Source organism: Rhinoraja longicauda, chromosome 3, assembly GCF_053455715.1.
Source record: "Rhinoraja longicauda isolate Sanriku21f chromosome 3, sRhiLon1.1, whole genome shotgun sequence".
NCBI classification, from domain to species: Eukaryota; Metazoa; Chordata; class Chondrichthyes; order Rajiformes; family Arhynchobatidae; genus Rhinoraja; species Rhinoraja longicauda.
Genome location: NC_135955.1, coordinates 101,264,047 through 101,281,476, shown reverse-complemented (window position 1 = coordinate 101,281,476; position 17,430 = coordinate 101,264,047). Strand labels below are relative to the sequence as shown.

Genomic DNA, 17,430 nt, shown 5'->3' with positions numbered 1-17,430 from the left:
GGCTGAAGTTCTCCAGAGTTCTTTCGGCCAAATCAATTGTTTAATTGTGCTGTTGGTTTTATAATATTTATCAGTCTGAAGAAGGGTCTCGACCCGAAACGTCACCCGTTCCTTCTCTCCAGAGATGCCGCCGCTGAGCTGAGTTACTCCAGCATTTTGTGTCTTGCCTGAAGATCTTCACACTTTAAGTTCTTTCGGGAAGAACTTCAGACGCCCGAAGAAGGGTCTCGACCCGAAACGTCACCTATTCGCTCAGTGTTGAGTCCATCTTCAGTGTAAAGCAACCCCCGCAGTTCCTTCCGACACACTTGAAGGAATTGAGGATGGAATTGGCTTAGCTGTTGCATGTGGGAGCGTTGTAGCAACGGTCTCCCCGAGTGGAGACGCAAGAGACAGTGAGTGGATGGTGGGGTACTGAGCAAGCACAAAGTTGCTGGAGTAACTCGGCGGGTCAGGCAGCATCTTCAGAGGGAAGGTGTGATGTTTTGGGTCGGGACAGATATGTGATGTTTTGGGTCGGGACAGATATGTGATGTTTTGGGTCGGGACAGTTCTTCACGCTTCAAGTTGCTTGTGTCTGTCTCGATGAGTCGTTATCCAACGTGCGTGAGAGAGGAGGGTTTAGCACCTTGACATCCAAAGCCATTCTTTTGTTCGTGGTTACCCGTGTCATCGGAAACAGATTGCACGGCCGTTTCGTTGGGATTGCGAAGACTAAAACTCTGTAATTAGAGTGGGCAGACTAAATGCCAGCCCTCTAACGATAAGCAAAATACAAAGTACCTGAGGAACTCAGCGGGGGAGCGAATGGGCAGGTAACGTTTCGGGACGAGACCCTTCTTTGGACTAATCCCTTCAGAAGGGTCCCGACCCGAAATGTTCCCTATTCAATCCCTCCACTGATGCTACCTGAGCCACTGAGTTAATCCAGCACTTTGTGCTTTCCTCAAGACCCCACACACCTGCAATCTCTTGTATAGATTAGAATAGCCTTCATTGTCATCCAAAAACAAAATCCTTTTAATAAGTTCATAAGTGATAGAAGCAGAATTAGGCCATTCGGCCCATCGAGTCTGCATCGCCATTCAATCATGGCTGCCTCCATTCTCCTGCCTTCTCCCCATAACCCCTGACACCCGTACTAATCAAGAATCTACCTATCTCTGCCTTAAAAATATCCACTGACTTGGCCTCCACAGCCGTCTGTGGCAATGAATTCCACAGATTCACCACCCCTCTGACTAAAGAAATTCGCCTTCCTAAAGGAACGTCCTACTAATAACCAATCTTTCCAGATTACTGCGTACATTCCGGGCTGTATCCTGACTTTCAGGTTTGCCAAAAACTCGGAGGGAGGTAGGAGCCAAGTACCTGCGAAACATAACATTGGTGGATGGAGTGCCGGGCTCAGAGAGCTCAAGGAAGTGGAAAGACACTGAAAGTTAACGATATCATGAAAAGAGTAGTGATCTGGAGAGTGGGAGGAGGCGATCAACACTGAATCACACACTCTGGCACCTGAACAAGAAATTCATGAAGTAAATGGAATAACTCAGCGGGTCAGGCAGCATCTCTGAAGAAAAAGGGTGGGTGATGTTTCGGGATGCAGAACGCTGGAGTAACTCAGCGGGTGATAGTCATGGAGAGTTATAAAGTGATACAGTGTGAAAACAGGCCCTTCGGCCCAACCTGCCCACACCGGCCAACATCTTCCAGCTACACCAGTCCCACCTGCAAGGATTTGGTCCATATCCCTCCAAAACCTGTCCTATCCATGTACCTGATGTATTCCTCTCCTGATATTTTTACGCCTCAATAAGACAATAGACAATAGGTGCAGGAGGAGGCCATTCGGCCCTTCGAGCCAGCACCGCCATTCAATATGATCATGGCTGATCATCCAACTCAGTATCCTGTACCTGCCTTCTCTCCATACCCCTTGATCCCTTTAGCCACAAGGGCCACATCTAACTCCCTCTTAAATATAGCCAATGAACTGGTCTCAACTACCCTCTGTGGCAGAGAATTCCACAGATTCACCACTCTCTGTGTGAAAAAAAACTTTCTCATCTCGGTCCTAAAAGATTTCCCCCTTATCCTTAAACTGTGACCCTTTGTTCTGGACTTCCCCAACATCAGGAACAATCTTCCTGCATCTAGCCTGTCCAACCCCATAAGAATTTTAGAGTGAAGGGGAAAGAAGATGGCCGCTGGAAGGATGGTGTCAGTGGATGGTTTCATTCAAATTGAAACTACATTTTTAAAGCTAGAGAGATTTTAAAGTTTAAAATGTTCAATTCTAACCCATTTCCTGAAGGGCTTCAGCGTGTGACGTCACAATGGCACCCGTGCACCTATGAGATCAGCTCGCGCTCCCCACCCCCCGCCGGTGTTCAGCCTGTGACGTCACAATGCAATGCGAGCCGCAAGTCTTCCACAGATCAGCTCCCCCCCCCCGACCTTTCACTAATGCGCTAACCCGCCCTGGACCTTTCACCAATGCGCTCCCCCGCCCACCCCCGGACCTTTCACTAATGCGCGCCCCCGCCACCCCCCTCGGAGCACAGCCGCCCGTCCCGGCATGCCTCGCGCCTGCCACTCCTCAGATCGGGCCGCGCTGACCGCCGGGAGGTGTAGTCGCCTCTCCCACGCCGAGATGGGGCACCCGCCCGACTGACTGCAGTGCTTAGGGGGGATGGTGGGTGAAGGGGGGGAGGGTGATGGACTGGGTGAGGGGGAGGGGGGGAGGAGGGAGGAGGGGGGGGGAGCGCACTCCATTCCCACCTCAACCCCCCCGTTAAAACTCCCCCAAACCTCTCCTGCATTAACTTAAATTGTGTTTGGGATTTTTTTCAGAACCCCGCTCACGCACTCCATTCCCCCCTCAATCCCCCTTAAAACCCCCCGAACCTGTGCTGCATTAACTTAAATTGGTTTCAGGTTTTTGTAAAAGCCCCACTCCATCCACACCCCCTCAACCCCACTTATCATCCCCCGCCACAACCCACCTCAACCCCCCTTATCCACTCCATCCCCCTCAGCCCCCTTATCCCACCCTCCATTCGCCCAATTCATCCCCCCTCAGCCCCCTTTAAAACTCCCCCAAACCTCGACTGCATTGGTCTAACACCCTCCCCTTACTCAGCCACCCCATCCCCTCACTCACGCACTCCATTCCCACCTCAACCCCGCCCCCCCTTAAAACTCACCCAAACCTTTCCTGCATTAACTGAAATTGTGTTTAGCATTTTTCTTCAGAGCCCCACTCACGCACTCCATTCCCCCCTTAATCCCCCTTAAAACTCCTCCAAACCTGTGCTGCATTAACTTAAATTGGTTTCAGGTTGTTTTTTTTAAGAGCACCACACATCCACCCCCCCTCAACTCCTTATCTTCCCCTCCTCAACCCACCCCCTTATCCTCATCTCACCCACTCCATCCCCAGCCCCATTATCCCCCCCTCTCTTCCACCCTCCATTCACCCAATTAATCCCCCCTGAACCCCCTTTGAAACTCCCCCAAACCTCTACTGCATTGGTCTAACATTCAGCCACTCCATCCCCCCGCGTTCCCGGGTGGGGGCAGGGGAGGAGCAAGTGGGGGTGGCTAGGGGGGATGGAGTGGGTTAGTAGGGGGAGGAGGGGGGGGATGAGTGGGGGGTTGAGGGTGCTACAATACAAGAGAGGCTTTGGGTCCAGGCCTCACTCAATCATACCCTCTCCCTTTCCCTGCCCCCCCACCCCCCCCCCCCTATGCGGAATGGGCCCAACGGGTCCACTTGGTCTAGTATTAATTAAATTAGTCATACAGCGTAGAAACAGGCCCTTCAGCCCAACTTATCCACACCGACAAGTGTCAAGCTTGTCCCACCCACCCCTCCGAGCGTCAACCCTCCCCCAACTGTGCAAGCGGATGCTGCAGCCATCTTACGTAAGTATTAAAGTTTAAAAAGTGATTTTTAAATCTCTCCCGCGGGCCTGGCTACCCCCCCCCCCCTAACTGATGATCCGTGGACCCGTTGGCAGCCGGGGAGTGTCCCCTGGGGTTGTGGGCGGGCGAGGGAGGACAGGAGAGGGAGCCACTCAATTCGCCCCGGGCAGCCATCGCGTCAGCCAGAGAGAGCCGTGGACCCATTGGGTGGAAACCTCTCCTGCAGCGGCAGCGACGGCCATCTTGTTTGACCCTCTGCCAACGCGCTGCACCACGGGAGGAAGGTCAGGTGCAGGACATGCCGGGACGGGCACCGGTCCTCCTGGTGGGGGGGGGGGGGGGGGGGGGGAGCGTTTATTAAAGTTTATTAAGTTAATTGTTTTTAAAGTGTAACGAAACTTGCTAAAATTGTCACGCTATTGTGTACCGTTTTGGCTGTATTTCGGGCACGCACTAAATGCAATATATATGAGAGTTTTAGTAATATAATAACAGAAGATAGATAATGAAAAACTTTGAAGGCAATTGGGGAAAGAATTTGCTTGGGATGTCAATGATGAAGAGCTATCATTGCTCACAATTACTTAAAAGGTGATTAGAAGAAATAGTTTTCTGTGAAGAATAATCAGTGCAGGAAATGCTTTGACGTGACGTGAAGGGTATTTGGGGTAAAAACCACTGCATTTATTGAGACAAGGATAGAAAGCTGAAGTCAAGATAAGGCATGGAGTGGGGGGAGGCGAAGGGGGGGGGGAGGGGGGAGAGTGGAAAGAGCTTTTTGGACAGCTGTTGTTCAGAGATTTTGTGGCATAAGCTGAAACGGTTTGGTGAACTGGGGAGAGAGGGTAGGGAGGGGTGGTAGTTGAGGTCGGAGTGAGGCGCTTCAAACATATACTAAAGATGAGAGCAAAGCAAGAAATTGTCCCTAGTGGGTGTAGGAGAATGTTAGTGTGCGGGGATCGCTGGGCGGCGCGGCTCCGATGGGCCGAAGGTCCTGTTTCTGCGCTGTATCTCTAAATCTAAAATCTAAACTAGGTGGGTGAGGAGGAGGTGGGGGGGTGGGGGGGGGGGGGGGTTGATGCCGAGGCTCCTGGGTGATAGATAGAAACAGATCTATCTGGTGGTGGTGCAGTGGCACAGTCGTAGAGTTGCTGCCTTGCAGCCCCAGAGACCCTGGTTTGATCCTGATTATGGGTGCTGTCTGTACAGAATTTCGATGTTCTCCCTATGACCGCGTGGGTTCTCTGTGAGTGCTCTGGTTTCCACCCACACTCCAAAAATGTACAGGTTTGTAGGTAATTTGGCTTCAGTAACATTGTAAATTGTCCCTTGCGTGTAGGATAGTATTAGTGTGCGGGGATCACTGGTCGGCACTGACTCGGTGGGTCGAAGGGGCTGTTTCCACACTGTATCTCTAAAGTCTAAAGATATGGAGAAAAATCTAGTGGAGACTTTTAATGAAGTTTGTCATTTTGGGCTATTTTAAATCCATATGAAGAACAAACATAGTGAGTTAATTTCACCAACCAACCCTTAATTATCCATGAAAATATATTTTCATTGTTGTGCTGGAATAATTCATAGAATCACTTGCATTGTGATTCTATCACTCTCCATCAACTTCAGGCCAGGCCAGGGATGGGATTGATTTAGTTTAGTTTAGAGATACAGCGTGGTAACAAGCCCTTCAGCCCACAGAGTCCGCACCAACCAGCGCTTAACACATTAACACTATCCTACACATACACCAAGTCAATTAATCTACGAGAAAATCCACGAGGTCACGGGGAGGCCTTGTATCATCTGCCCGATGGTAGAAGTTCAAACAGACTGTTGCAGGGGTGTGAAGAGTCTTTCATATCATATCATATCATATCATATCATATATATACAGCCGGAAACAGGCCTTTTCGGCCCTCCAAGTCCGTGCCGCCCAGCGATCCCCGCACATTAACATTATCCTACACCCACTAGGGACAATTTTTACATTTACCCAGCCAATTAACCTACATACCTGTACGTCTTTGGAGTGTGGGAGGAAACCGAAGATCTCGGAGAAAACCCACGCAGGTCACGGGGAGAACGTACAAACTCCTTACAGTGCAGCACCCGTAGTCAGGATCGAACCTGAGTCTCCGGCGCTGCATTCGCTGTAAAGCAGCAACTCTACCGCTGCGCTACCGTCTTTGTGGATGCTGGTGGCCTTTCTGAGGCATCGTGTGTTGTAGATGCCCACCAAGGCTGGTAGCTGTATTCCGATGGTCCTCTAAGCTCTATGGACTACCCGCTGAAGAGCTTTCCTCTCTGTCACCGTGCAGCTGAGGTACCACAAAGGGATGCCATGTGTTAGGATTCTCTCTATGGTGCAGCGGTAGAAGGTCGTCAGCAGCTGTTGGGGTAGACCTGACTTCTTCAGTGTTCTTAGGTAGAACAGTCGTTGCTGTGCCTTCTTGACCAGCGCAGCAGTGTTATTGAACCATGTGAGGTCCTCCGAAATGTGAGTGCCCAGAAACTTGAAGCTGGCCACTCTCTCCACACTGTCCCCGTTGATAAAGATCGGGGCGTATTCCCCGTTATGTGACCTACGGAAGTTGATGATCAGCTCCTTGGTCTTGGTGATATTTAGGGACAGGTTGTTATTAGAGCACCAGTCCGCCAGGTTCTGCACCTCCGCTCTGTATTTTGTTTCATCACCGTTGGTAATCAGCCCAATCACCATTGTGTCGACTGCAAACTTGACAATGGTGTACAAATCATACAATCAGGCCAAACTCTAGAACAATAGGTAATGCAAATGGAAAGATACAGAGTGCAGAATATAGTTCTCAGCATTGCAGCACACAGTTCCAGAGACAAAGTCCAATGTCCGCAGTGGGGCCGAAGTGAATTGGGCAGTAACCTAGCTCATGGTCACAGGACTGGGGTTCAGCAAGTAGGACTGAGATAACGAGATATTTCATAAGTTATAGGAGCAGAATTAGGCCATTCAGTCCATCAAGTCTACTCCGCCATTCAATCATGGCTGATCTTTCTTTCCCTCTCAACCCCATTTTCCTGCCTTCTCCCCATAACCACTGACACCTGTACTAATCAAGAATCTGTCAATCACCACCTTAAAAATATCAATTGACTTGGCCTCCACAGCCGTCAGTGGCAATGAATTCCACAGATTCACCACCCTCTGACTAAAAGAATTCCTCCTCATCTCCTTTCTAAAGGTACGTCCTTGTATTCTGAGGCTATGGCCTCTGGTCCTGGAGTCTCCCACTAGTGAAAATATCCTTTCCACATCAACTACCGAAATAAATCCAAGCATTGGATTTGCCTTCCTTACTAACGATTCGACTTGCATACTAACTTTTTGGGAATCCTGTACCAGCACTCCCAAGTTCCTTTGCACCTCCGATCTCAGAATATTCTTCCCATTTAGAAAATAGGCTATGCCAGGGGCCACAGTTTAAAAATGAGGGGTAAGCCATTTAGAACGGAGATGAGGAAAAACGTTTTGTCAGAGAGTTGTAAATCTGTGGAATTCTCTGCCTCAGAAGGCAGTGGAGGTCAATTCTCTGAATGCATTCAAGAGGGAGCTAGATAGAGCTCTTAAGGATAGCGGAGTCAGGGGGTATGGGGAGAAGGCAGGAACGGGGTAGTGATTGAGAATGATCAGCCATGATCACATTGAATGGCGGTGCTGGCTCGAAGGGCAATATTGTCTATAAACGTGTTTAAATTATTATCATTTTTTTATTGTTCTTGTATTTTCAGAGAGGAACTCGAGTTCCCGAATTAACCTTTCTCCCAAAACCTTTGGAGGGAGCCGGTATCGCAAAATCTCTGACAGCAGCGGTTCCCAGAGGAGGGGAACAGTGCCGGTGCCAGTGCCGGCGTTGAGACGGGTGTTGAATGGGAGTCACTCCCTCGGCTCGTGGGGAAATGAAATGCCCGCAGCGTGGGGATCGGAGAGGAGACGCCTGACGGGCCCGGGCACGACGGTGGTCATTCCTCTCCTCTACACCTTGGTGTTTGCCGCCAGCCTGCCGCTCAACCTGCTGGCGATCCTGGTGTTCCTCTTCAAGGTGGGCGCAGCCAACAACACGGCGGTGATGTACATGACCAACCTGGCGGCTGCCGACCTGCTGTTCGCGCTGCTTCTGCCGCTCAAGATCTCCTACCACTTCTCCGGCAACGACTGGCGGCTCGGCTGGTTCCTGTGCCGCCTGGTGACGGGCAGCTTCTACACCTACATGTGCAGCTCGGTGCTGCTGATGACCTGCTTCAGTGTGGACCGCTGCCTGGCCGTGGTCTACCCTATCAGGTGGACCATCTGGCGGAGCCGCCGGCGAGCAGCCTGTCTCTGCCTCGCCTCCTGGCTCCTCCCCATCTGCGGCACTCTGCCCTTCTTACTCACAGAGCAGGCCGTGTACTTCCCCTACCTGGACATCACCATCTGCTACGACACGCAGTATTCCTACGACCCGTACGGCCTTATCTTCTACTGTCTACCCTGCCTCTTGGTCGTTTGCTTTCTCGTTCCCCTGGTCGTCAACACAGTCTGCTACGCGAAGATAATCTCAACGCTGCACTCGGCCAGTGCGGTCAACCCGCAGGGGAAGAGACATGCCATCGTCCTGGCGATCATTGTACTCTGTGTGTTCATTGTCTGTTTTACACCCACTAACATCATCTTGGTGTTACACATCCTGCATCTTATTCACGGGAAAGGGAGTTCACTTTATTCTGCCTACCAGCTCTCCCTGTGCCTGGGTAGTGTGAGCTGCTGTCTTGATCCATTGATTTATTATTACGCATCGTCCTCCTTCCAAAACCAGCTACATCACCTTCTGCGTTCTGGGCAGAACAAAATGATTCAGGTAAAAGAACGGATTAATAAAGTGGGAACTTCCACCCCCCATCAGCGCAATCAGCAGAATGGTGTTGAGGCAATCACATATAACATATAACATATAACAACTACAGCATGGAAACAGGCCTGTCCGGCCCTACCAGTCCACGCCGACCATTCTCCCTGACCTAGTCTCATCTACCTGCACTCAGACCATAACCCTCCAATCCCCTCCTATCCATATACCTATCCAATTTACTCTTAAATAATAAAATCGAGCCAGCCTCCACCATTTCCACCGGAAGCCCATTCCATACAGCCACAACCCTCTGAGTAAAGAAGTTCCCCCTCATGTTACCCCTAAACCTTTGTCCCTCAATTCTGAAGCTATGTCCCCTTGTTGGAATCTTCCCCACTCTCAAAGGGAAAAGCCTACCCACGTCAACTCTGTCCGTCCCTCTCATAATTTTAAAAACCTCTATCAAGTCCCCCCTCAACCTTCTACGCTCCAAAGAATAAAGACCCAACCTGTTCAACCTCTCTCTGTAGCCTAAGTGCTGAAACCCAGGCAACATTCTAGTAAATCTCCTCTGTACCCTCTCCATTTTGTCGACATCCTTCCTATAATTTGGCGACCAGAACTGCACACCATACTCCAGATTCGGCCTCACCAATGCCCTGTACAATTTCAACATTACATCCCAACTTCTATACTCGATGCTCTGATTTATAAAGGCAAGCATACCAAACGCCTTCTTCACCACCCTATCCACATGAGATTCCACCTTCAGGGAACAATGCACAGTTATTCCCAGATCCCTCTGTTCCACTGCATTCCTCAATTCCCTACCATTTACCCTGTACGTCCTATTTTGATTTGTCCTACCAAAATGCAGCACCTCACATTTATCAGCATTAAACTCCATCTGCCATCTTTCAGCCCACCCTTCCAAAAGGCCCAAGTCTCTCTGTAGACTTTGAAAATCTACCTCACTTTCAACTACTCCACCTATCTTAGTATCATCTGCATATTTACTAATCCAATTTGCCACACCATCATCCAGATCATTAATGTAAATGACAAACAACAGTGGACCCAACACAGATCCTTGGGGCACTCCACTAGACACTGGCCTCCAACCTGACATACAATTGTCAACCGTTACCCTCTGGTATCTCCCATTCAGCCATTGTTGAATCCATCTTGCAACCTCACTATTAATACCCAACGATTTAACCTTCTTAATCAACCTTCCATGTGGAACCTTGTCAAATGCCTTACTGAAGTCCATATAGACAACATCCACAGCCTTGCCCTTATCAATTTCCCTGGTAACCTCTTCAAAAAATTCAAGAAGATTAGTCAAACATGACCTTCCAGGCACAAATCCATGTTGACTGTTTCTAATCAGGCCTTGATTATCCAAATAATTATATATATTGTCCCTAAGTATCTTTTCCATTAATTTTCCCACCACAGACGTCAAACTAATAGGTCTATAATTGCTAGGTTTACTTTTAGAACCTTTTTTAAACAAAGGCACAACATGCGCAATGCGCCAATCTTCCGGCACCATCCCTGTTTCTAATGACGTTTGAAATATTTCCGTCATAGCCCCTGCTATTTCTGCACTAACTTCCCTCAATGTCCTAGGGAATATCCTATCAGGACCTGGAGACTTATCCACTTTTATATTCTTCAAAAGTGTCCGTACCTCCTCTTCTTTAATCCTCCTAATTTCCATCACTACTCTACTTGTTTCGCTTACCTCACATAATTCAATATCCTTCTCCTCGATAAATACCGAAGAAAAGAAATTGTTTAATATCTCCCCCATTTCTTCCGGCTCAGCACATAGCTGTCCACTCTGACTCTCTAATGGACCAATTTTATCCCTCACTATCCTTTTGCTATTGACATATCTGTAGAACCCCTTGGGGTTTACTTTTACATTACTTGCCAAAGCAGCCTCATATCTTTTTTTCGCTTTTCTAATTTCCGTTTTAAGATTCCTTTTACATTCTTTATATTCCTCAAGAACCTCATTTACTCCCTGCCGCTTATATTTATTGTATATCTCCCTCTTTTTCCGAACCAAGTGTCCAATTTCCCTGGAAAACCACGGCTCTTTCAAATTATTATTCTTTCCTTTCCACCGAACAGGGACATAAAGACTCTGTACTCTCAAAATTTCACCTTTAAATATCCTCCATTTCTCTATTATATCCTTTTCATAAAACAACAATTTCCATTTCACTCCTTTTAAATCCTTTCTCATCTCCTCAAAATTAGCCTTTCTCCAATCCAAAATCTCAACCCTTGGTCCAGATTTGACCTTTTCCATAATGATATTGAAACTAATGGCATTATGATCACTAGACCCAAAGTGCTCCTCAACACATACCTCCGTCACCTGACCCATCTCATTTCCTAACAGGAGGTCCAACACTGCCCCTTCTCTGGTAGGCACCTCTACGTATTGCTGCAAAAAACTATCCTGCACACATTTTACAAACTCCAAACCATCCAGCCCTTTAACAGAATGTGATTCCCAGTCTATATACGGAAAATTGAAATCACCCACAATCACCACTCTGTGCTTACTACTAATATCTGCTATCTCCTTACATATTTGCTCTTCCAATTCTCGTTCCCTATTTGGCGGTCTATAATACACCCCTATAAGTGTTGCTAAACCTTTCTCATTTCTGAGTTCCACCCAAACAGCCTCCTTAATCGAGCCTTCTAGTCTGTCCTGCCAAAGCACTGCTGTGATATCCTCCCTGACAAGCAATGCAACACCCCCACCTCTTGCCCCTCCGATTCTATCACATCTGAAACAATGAAATCCTGGAATATTTAATTGCCAATCGCAACCCTCCTGCAACCATGTTTCACTGATCGCCACAACATCATACTTCCAGATGTCAATCCAGGCTCTAAGCTCATCCACCTTTCTTACAATGCTCCTAGCATTAAAATATACACATTTAAGGGACCCATCATTTCTTATTCTCAGTTTATTTCTTTTCCCTTCTTTCTCTCCTACATATTGGGTCTGAGTGTTTCCCTTTTCTGCCTCCTGCCTCACACACTGCCTATTAGCTATCTGTGTTTGAGTCCCTCCCCCCAACCTTACTAGTTTAAAGTCTCCGCAGTTATTTTAGCAAATCTCCCCGCCAGGATATTGGTTCCCCTCGGGTTCAGATGCAACCCGTTCTTTTTGTACAGGTCATACTTCCCCCAGAAGAGGTCCCAATGATCCAGAAACTTGAATCCCTGCACCAGTTCCGCAGCCACGTATTTATCCTCCACCTCACTCCATTCCTATTCTCACTATCGCGTGGCACAGGCAGTAAGCCTGAGATTATTACTTTGGAAGTCCTTTTTTTTAACTCTCTTCCTAGCCCCCTGAATTCTCCTTTCAGGACCTCTTCCCTTATCCTACCTATATTGTTGGTACCTATATGTACCACGACCTCTGGCTCCTCTCCCTCCCCTTTCAGGATATCCTGGACACGCTCAGACACATCCCGGACACCGGCACCAGGGAGGCAAACCACCATCCGGGTCTCCCGACTGCGTCCACAGAAACGCCTATCTGACCCCCTCACTATAGAGTCCCCTATTACTACTGCTCTCCTCTTCCTTTCCCTACCCTTCTGAGCAACAGGGCCGGACTCCTTGCCAGAGGCCCGGGCACCGTCGTTGCCCCCTGGTAGGCTGTCCCCCCCAACAGTACTTAAACAGGAGTACTTATTTCCAAGGGGTACAGCCACCGGGGTACTCCCTAGTCCCTGCCTCTGTTCCTTGCCCCCCCTAACAGTGACCCACTTGTCTACCTCCCGTGGTCTAGGAGTGACCACCTCCCTGTAACTCCTATCTATAACCTCCTCACTCTCCCTGATCAGACGGAGGTCATCAATCTGCCGCTCCAGGTTCCTAATACGGTCCCTTAGGAGCCCCATCTCGTCACACCTGGCGCAGATGTGGATGTCTGGAAGACTATCAGACTCCCAGATTCCCCACATCTGACACCCAGAACAAAAAACTGCCCTGGCAGTCATACTCTCCAAACAAAGCCCCGCGCTCGGTTACTAAACCTACCGCCCGGCCGCTACTCCAACCGCTCCAACCGCCCACCCAAAAGAACTGAGTGATCTCCTGGGAGAGGCGAAAAACCGGATAAAAAACCCAGGCCAATTTGGGAAAAAATCCGGGAAATTCCTCTCCGACCCCAAGCTAGGCGATCGAAACTAGTCCGGGAGATCACACAGGTCTTACTCCTTACAATCCCCACACAATCCCCACACAATCCCCACACAATCCCCACACAATCCCCACACAATCCCCACACACTACTTCCCAAGCAACACAGCTTGGTGCTGCTTGCTGCTGCTGCTGCTGCTGCTGCTGCTGCTGCTGCTGCTGCTGCTACTGCTGCTGCTTGCTGCTGCAATCATGTTAAATACATCCTAAGATTTTTGTTCTGGTGATCTTATTAAATACAACAGCATTCTAGAAAACTCTGGGACCTAGCTAACTGCGATCAAATTATTTTGTACTCTTCAGAATCAGAATTACCTTTATTATCATAAAGACATTCTGGCCTTCCATCACAGTGAGGAGGTGACTGGAGGAGACTCACTGTGATGGATGTTTCTTTTGTTTGGTGTTGGTTATGATGGTATGTGTTATTGCATTTTTATTGATTATTCTTATTGGTCTTATTGTTGAATTGCGGGTAATTTTTCATTTCACTGCACATTTATGTGTATGTGACAAATAAATTGACTATTGACTACTATCCAAAAAACAAGTCTTTTGGACGAGGTTTCGTCACCCACAGTCCAACAGTAAGAGCAATAAAATAAGCAATTTACACAACCACAAACCAACACAAAACAAAAAAACAAAAAAAAGAAACATCCATCACAGTGAGTCCCCTCCAGTCCCCTCCTCACTGTGATGGAAGGCCAGAATGTCATTTCTCTTCACCCGCCGTCTTCCCCCTTTTCTACATTTCTCCACTGGATCACAGCTACCTTTGGCCAAATCAATTCTATAATTGTGCTGTTTAGTTTAGTTTAGAGATACAGCGTGGAAACAGGCCCGTCCTTCTACACACCGAGTCTGCGCCGACCAGCGATCGCCACACATTAGCAGTATCCCGCACACAGTAGGGACAATTGATCATTCTTAGGCCCCCTTGGTCATGGCTGATGATGCATCCTAGTTGGCTGCTGGCTCCAAACCTCGGCTAGAGCAACGTCGCTTGTGGCTGAAGAGACCAATGCGGGAGCGACATTCTCTGTCGCAAAGGTCACATTTGTATGTGGTCTCTGGTCTGTTGAAGTTGCCGCACTCCTTTCTGCGTGCCCGCTTGTCTGCCGCTGTCTTCATCAGTTTCTCTTCCCCCGTTTTGAGATGTTGGTTCAGGGTACCTCTCCACCTCGTATGGTCAGCTGCAAGGCTCTCCCAGGACACCGCATCGATGTCGAGCGCCTTCAAATATAATTCAAGATAATTATACCAAAGCCAATTAACCTACGTCTTTGGAGCATGGGAGAAAACCAGAGCACCCTGAGGAAACCCACTCTGGTCACAGGGAGAATGTACAAACTCCGTACAAACAAGCACCTGTGGTCAGGATTGAACCCGGGTCTCTGGTGCTGTAAGGCAATAACTGCCACTGCGCCACCGTGCTGCCCCACTGCTTGTTTTACAATATTTATGTCGTCTTTAACTCAGTTGTTTTCAGTTGTAACCACTGACTCTAGGTCACATATAAGATTATTAAGGGGTTGGACACGTTAGAGGCAGGAAACATGTTCCCAATGTTGGGGGATGCCATTTAGAACTGAGATGAGGAAAAACTTTTTCAGTCAGAGAGTTGTGAATCTGTGGAATTCTCTGCCTCAGAAGACAGTGGAAGCCAGTTCTCTGAATGCATTCAAGAGAGCTAGATAGAGCTCTTAAGGATAGCGGAATCAGAGGGTATGGGGAGAAGGCAGGAACGGGGTACTGATTGAGAATGATTAGCCATGATCACATTGAATGGTGGTGCTGGCTCCAAGGGCCGAATGGCCTACTCCTGCACCTATTGTCTATTGTTTGACGCAGGGTCTCGGCCTGAAATGTCACCCATTCCTTCTCTCCAGAGATGCTGCCTGACCCGCTGAGTTACTCCGGCATTTTGTGTCTATCTTCAGTTGTGCAATGTGTGGAGAGTTTGAACTGCAGGAGTTTCACTAATGGTTGCCATAAACAGTCTCCCTGATGAAAACACTGAGGGCAGTCGGATTGGGCAGTGTCATCACTGTTGCTCCTGCGTTAGATTCCCATCCGTGTTGCTTCAGCAACAACCCACAGGCAGATAGATGACACCACGGTTTACTAGGTTAATTCCCCGAATGGCGGGACTGTCATATGTTGAAAGACTGGAGCGACTAGGCTTGTATACACTGGAATTTAGAAGGATGAGAGGAGACCTTATCGAAACGTATAAGATTATTAAGGGGTTGGACACGTTAGAGGCAGGAAACATGTTCCCAATGTTGGGGGAGTCCAGAACAAGGGGCCACAGTTTAAGAATAAGGGGTAGGCCATTGAGAACGGAGATGAGGAAAAACTTTTTCAGTCAGAGAGTTGTAAATCTGTGGAATTCTCTGCCTCAGAAGGCAGTGGAGACCAGTTCTCTGAATGCATTCAAGAGAGAGCTAGATAGAGCTTTTAAGGATAGCGGAGTCAGGGGGTATAGGGAGAAGGCAGGAACGGGGTACTGACTGAGAATGATCAGCCATGATCACATTGAATGGTGGTGCTGGCTCGAAGGGCCGAATGGCCTACTCCTGCACCTATAGTCCATTGGTTGCGCCCGTAATTCACCTGCCTTTGTGTTTCACACCGGCAATAAACTGATTTGAAAACAAAAGAGAAACCCTCTCCATTACTGACGGCAGAGATGGCTAACTATTAGACTATCTGATATTGTACTTTCTAAATAACAACTGGTAGAGTTGGCCCCTCGCAACGTTAGAAGCCAGGGTTCAATCCTGTCCTCGGGTGCTGTCTGTGTGGAGTTTGAGCCTTCTCCCTGTGACAGTGTGGGTTTCCTCCGGGTGCTCCAGCCTTTCTCCCATGTCTTAAAGACGTGCAGTGCGGGTTTGTCCTTCAAAAGTTCTAGGAGCAGAATTAAGCCATTCGGCCCATCAAGTCTACTCCGCCATTCAATTATGGCTGATCTGGTCATGAGAGGAATAGAACGGGTAGATGCGCAGAATCTCTTGCCCAGAGCAGGGGAATCAAGGACCAGAGGCCACGGGTTCAAGGTGAAGGGGAAAAGATTTAATAGGAATCTGAGGTGTATCTTTTTCACACAAAGGGTGGTGGGTGTATGGAACGAGCTGCCAGAGGAGGTAGTGGAGGCTGGGACTATCCCAACGTTTAAGAAACAGTTGGACAGGTACATGGATAGGACAGGTTTGGAGGGATATAGACCAAGCGCAGGCAAGTGGGACTAGTGCGGCTGGGGCATTTGTGGGCAAGTTGGGCCATAGGGCCTGTTTCCACATTGTATCACTCATGACTCTCTATATTTCCCTGACACCCGTGCTAATCATGTACATCAGGGGTGTCAAACTCATTTTCACCCCGGGCCACATCAGCATTATGGTTGCCCTCAAAGGGCCGGTTGTAACTGGCCCCTTTTCCCCCCCCCTCTCTCCCCATCCCCCACATTCTCTTCTCCCCCAGCCCCACTCTCACCCAGCCCCACACTCTCCTCCACCCCTCCTCACCCACCCCCGCCTCCCCCACTCTCTCCTCCCCTCACCCCCCTCCCACCCCTACCTTCTCCTCCACCCACCTGCATTCTCCCCGTATCTCTCCCCCCCACTAACTTCCCCCCTCCACCACCCCCCTGCCCCCCACACTTCCTCTCCTCCCCCACCCACACCCTCCTTTCACTCTCACTGTCTCCTTCCCCCACCTTTTCCTCCCTCCCGCCACTCTCCCCTGACCCCCACTGTCCCCCTCCTCCACTCTCTCAACCCCCCACCACCACCCCCCCTCCCCTGCTGTCCCCTTCCCCCCACCCCTCCTCCTCCCCACCTGCACTCTGCCCTCCTCCCCAGTCCCACTCTCCCTCCCACCTGCACTCGCACTCTCCCCCACACCTTTCCCCACCATCCCCCTTTCCACCACTCTCCCCTCTCCAGCCCCACTCTCTCCCACTCCTCTCCTCCCCTCACCCCCCTCCTACCCCCACCCTCCCCACCACACACTCGCCCCACCCCCATTCTCACTGCCCCTCCCCACCCCCACGGCCCCTCTTCCCCACCCCCACTGTCCCCCTTCCCCCACCACCTTCCCCCCCACACCCCCTCTCTCCTCCCCCTTTCACTCTCACTGTCCCCTTCCCCCCACCCACCTTCTCCCCCTTTCCTCCCCCCCCACTCTTCCCTGACCCCCAGTCCCCTTCCCCCACCCTCTCTTCCCCCCACCACCACCCCCTTCCCGTCCCACTCTCCCTCCAACCCTCTCTGCTCCCACACTCCCCTCCCCTCCCCACCCCACTCTCCCCTCTTCTCTGACCCACACTGTTCCCCTTCCCCCCACCCCCTCTCTCTTCCCCCAACCACCCCCCACCCCTGCT

At 49.6% G+C, this 17,430-nt stretch overlaps 1 pseudogene; it reads left to right on the top strand.

Moving 5' to 3' along the window:
• Positions 1 to 8,891, top strand: part of LOC144592287 (proteinase-activated receptor 1 pseudogene) — a 10,410-nt pseudogene extending 1,519 nt beyond the window's left edge.
• Positions 8,892 to 17,430: the final 8,539 nt, after the last annotated feature.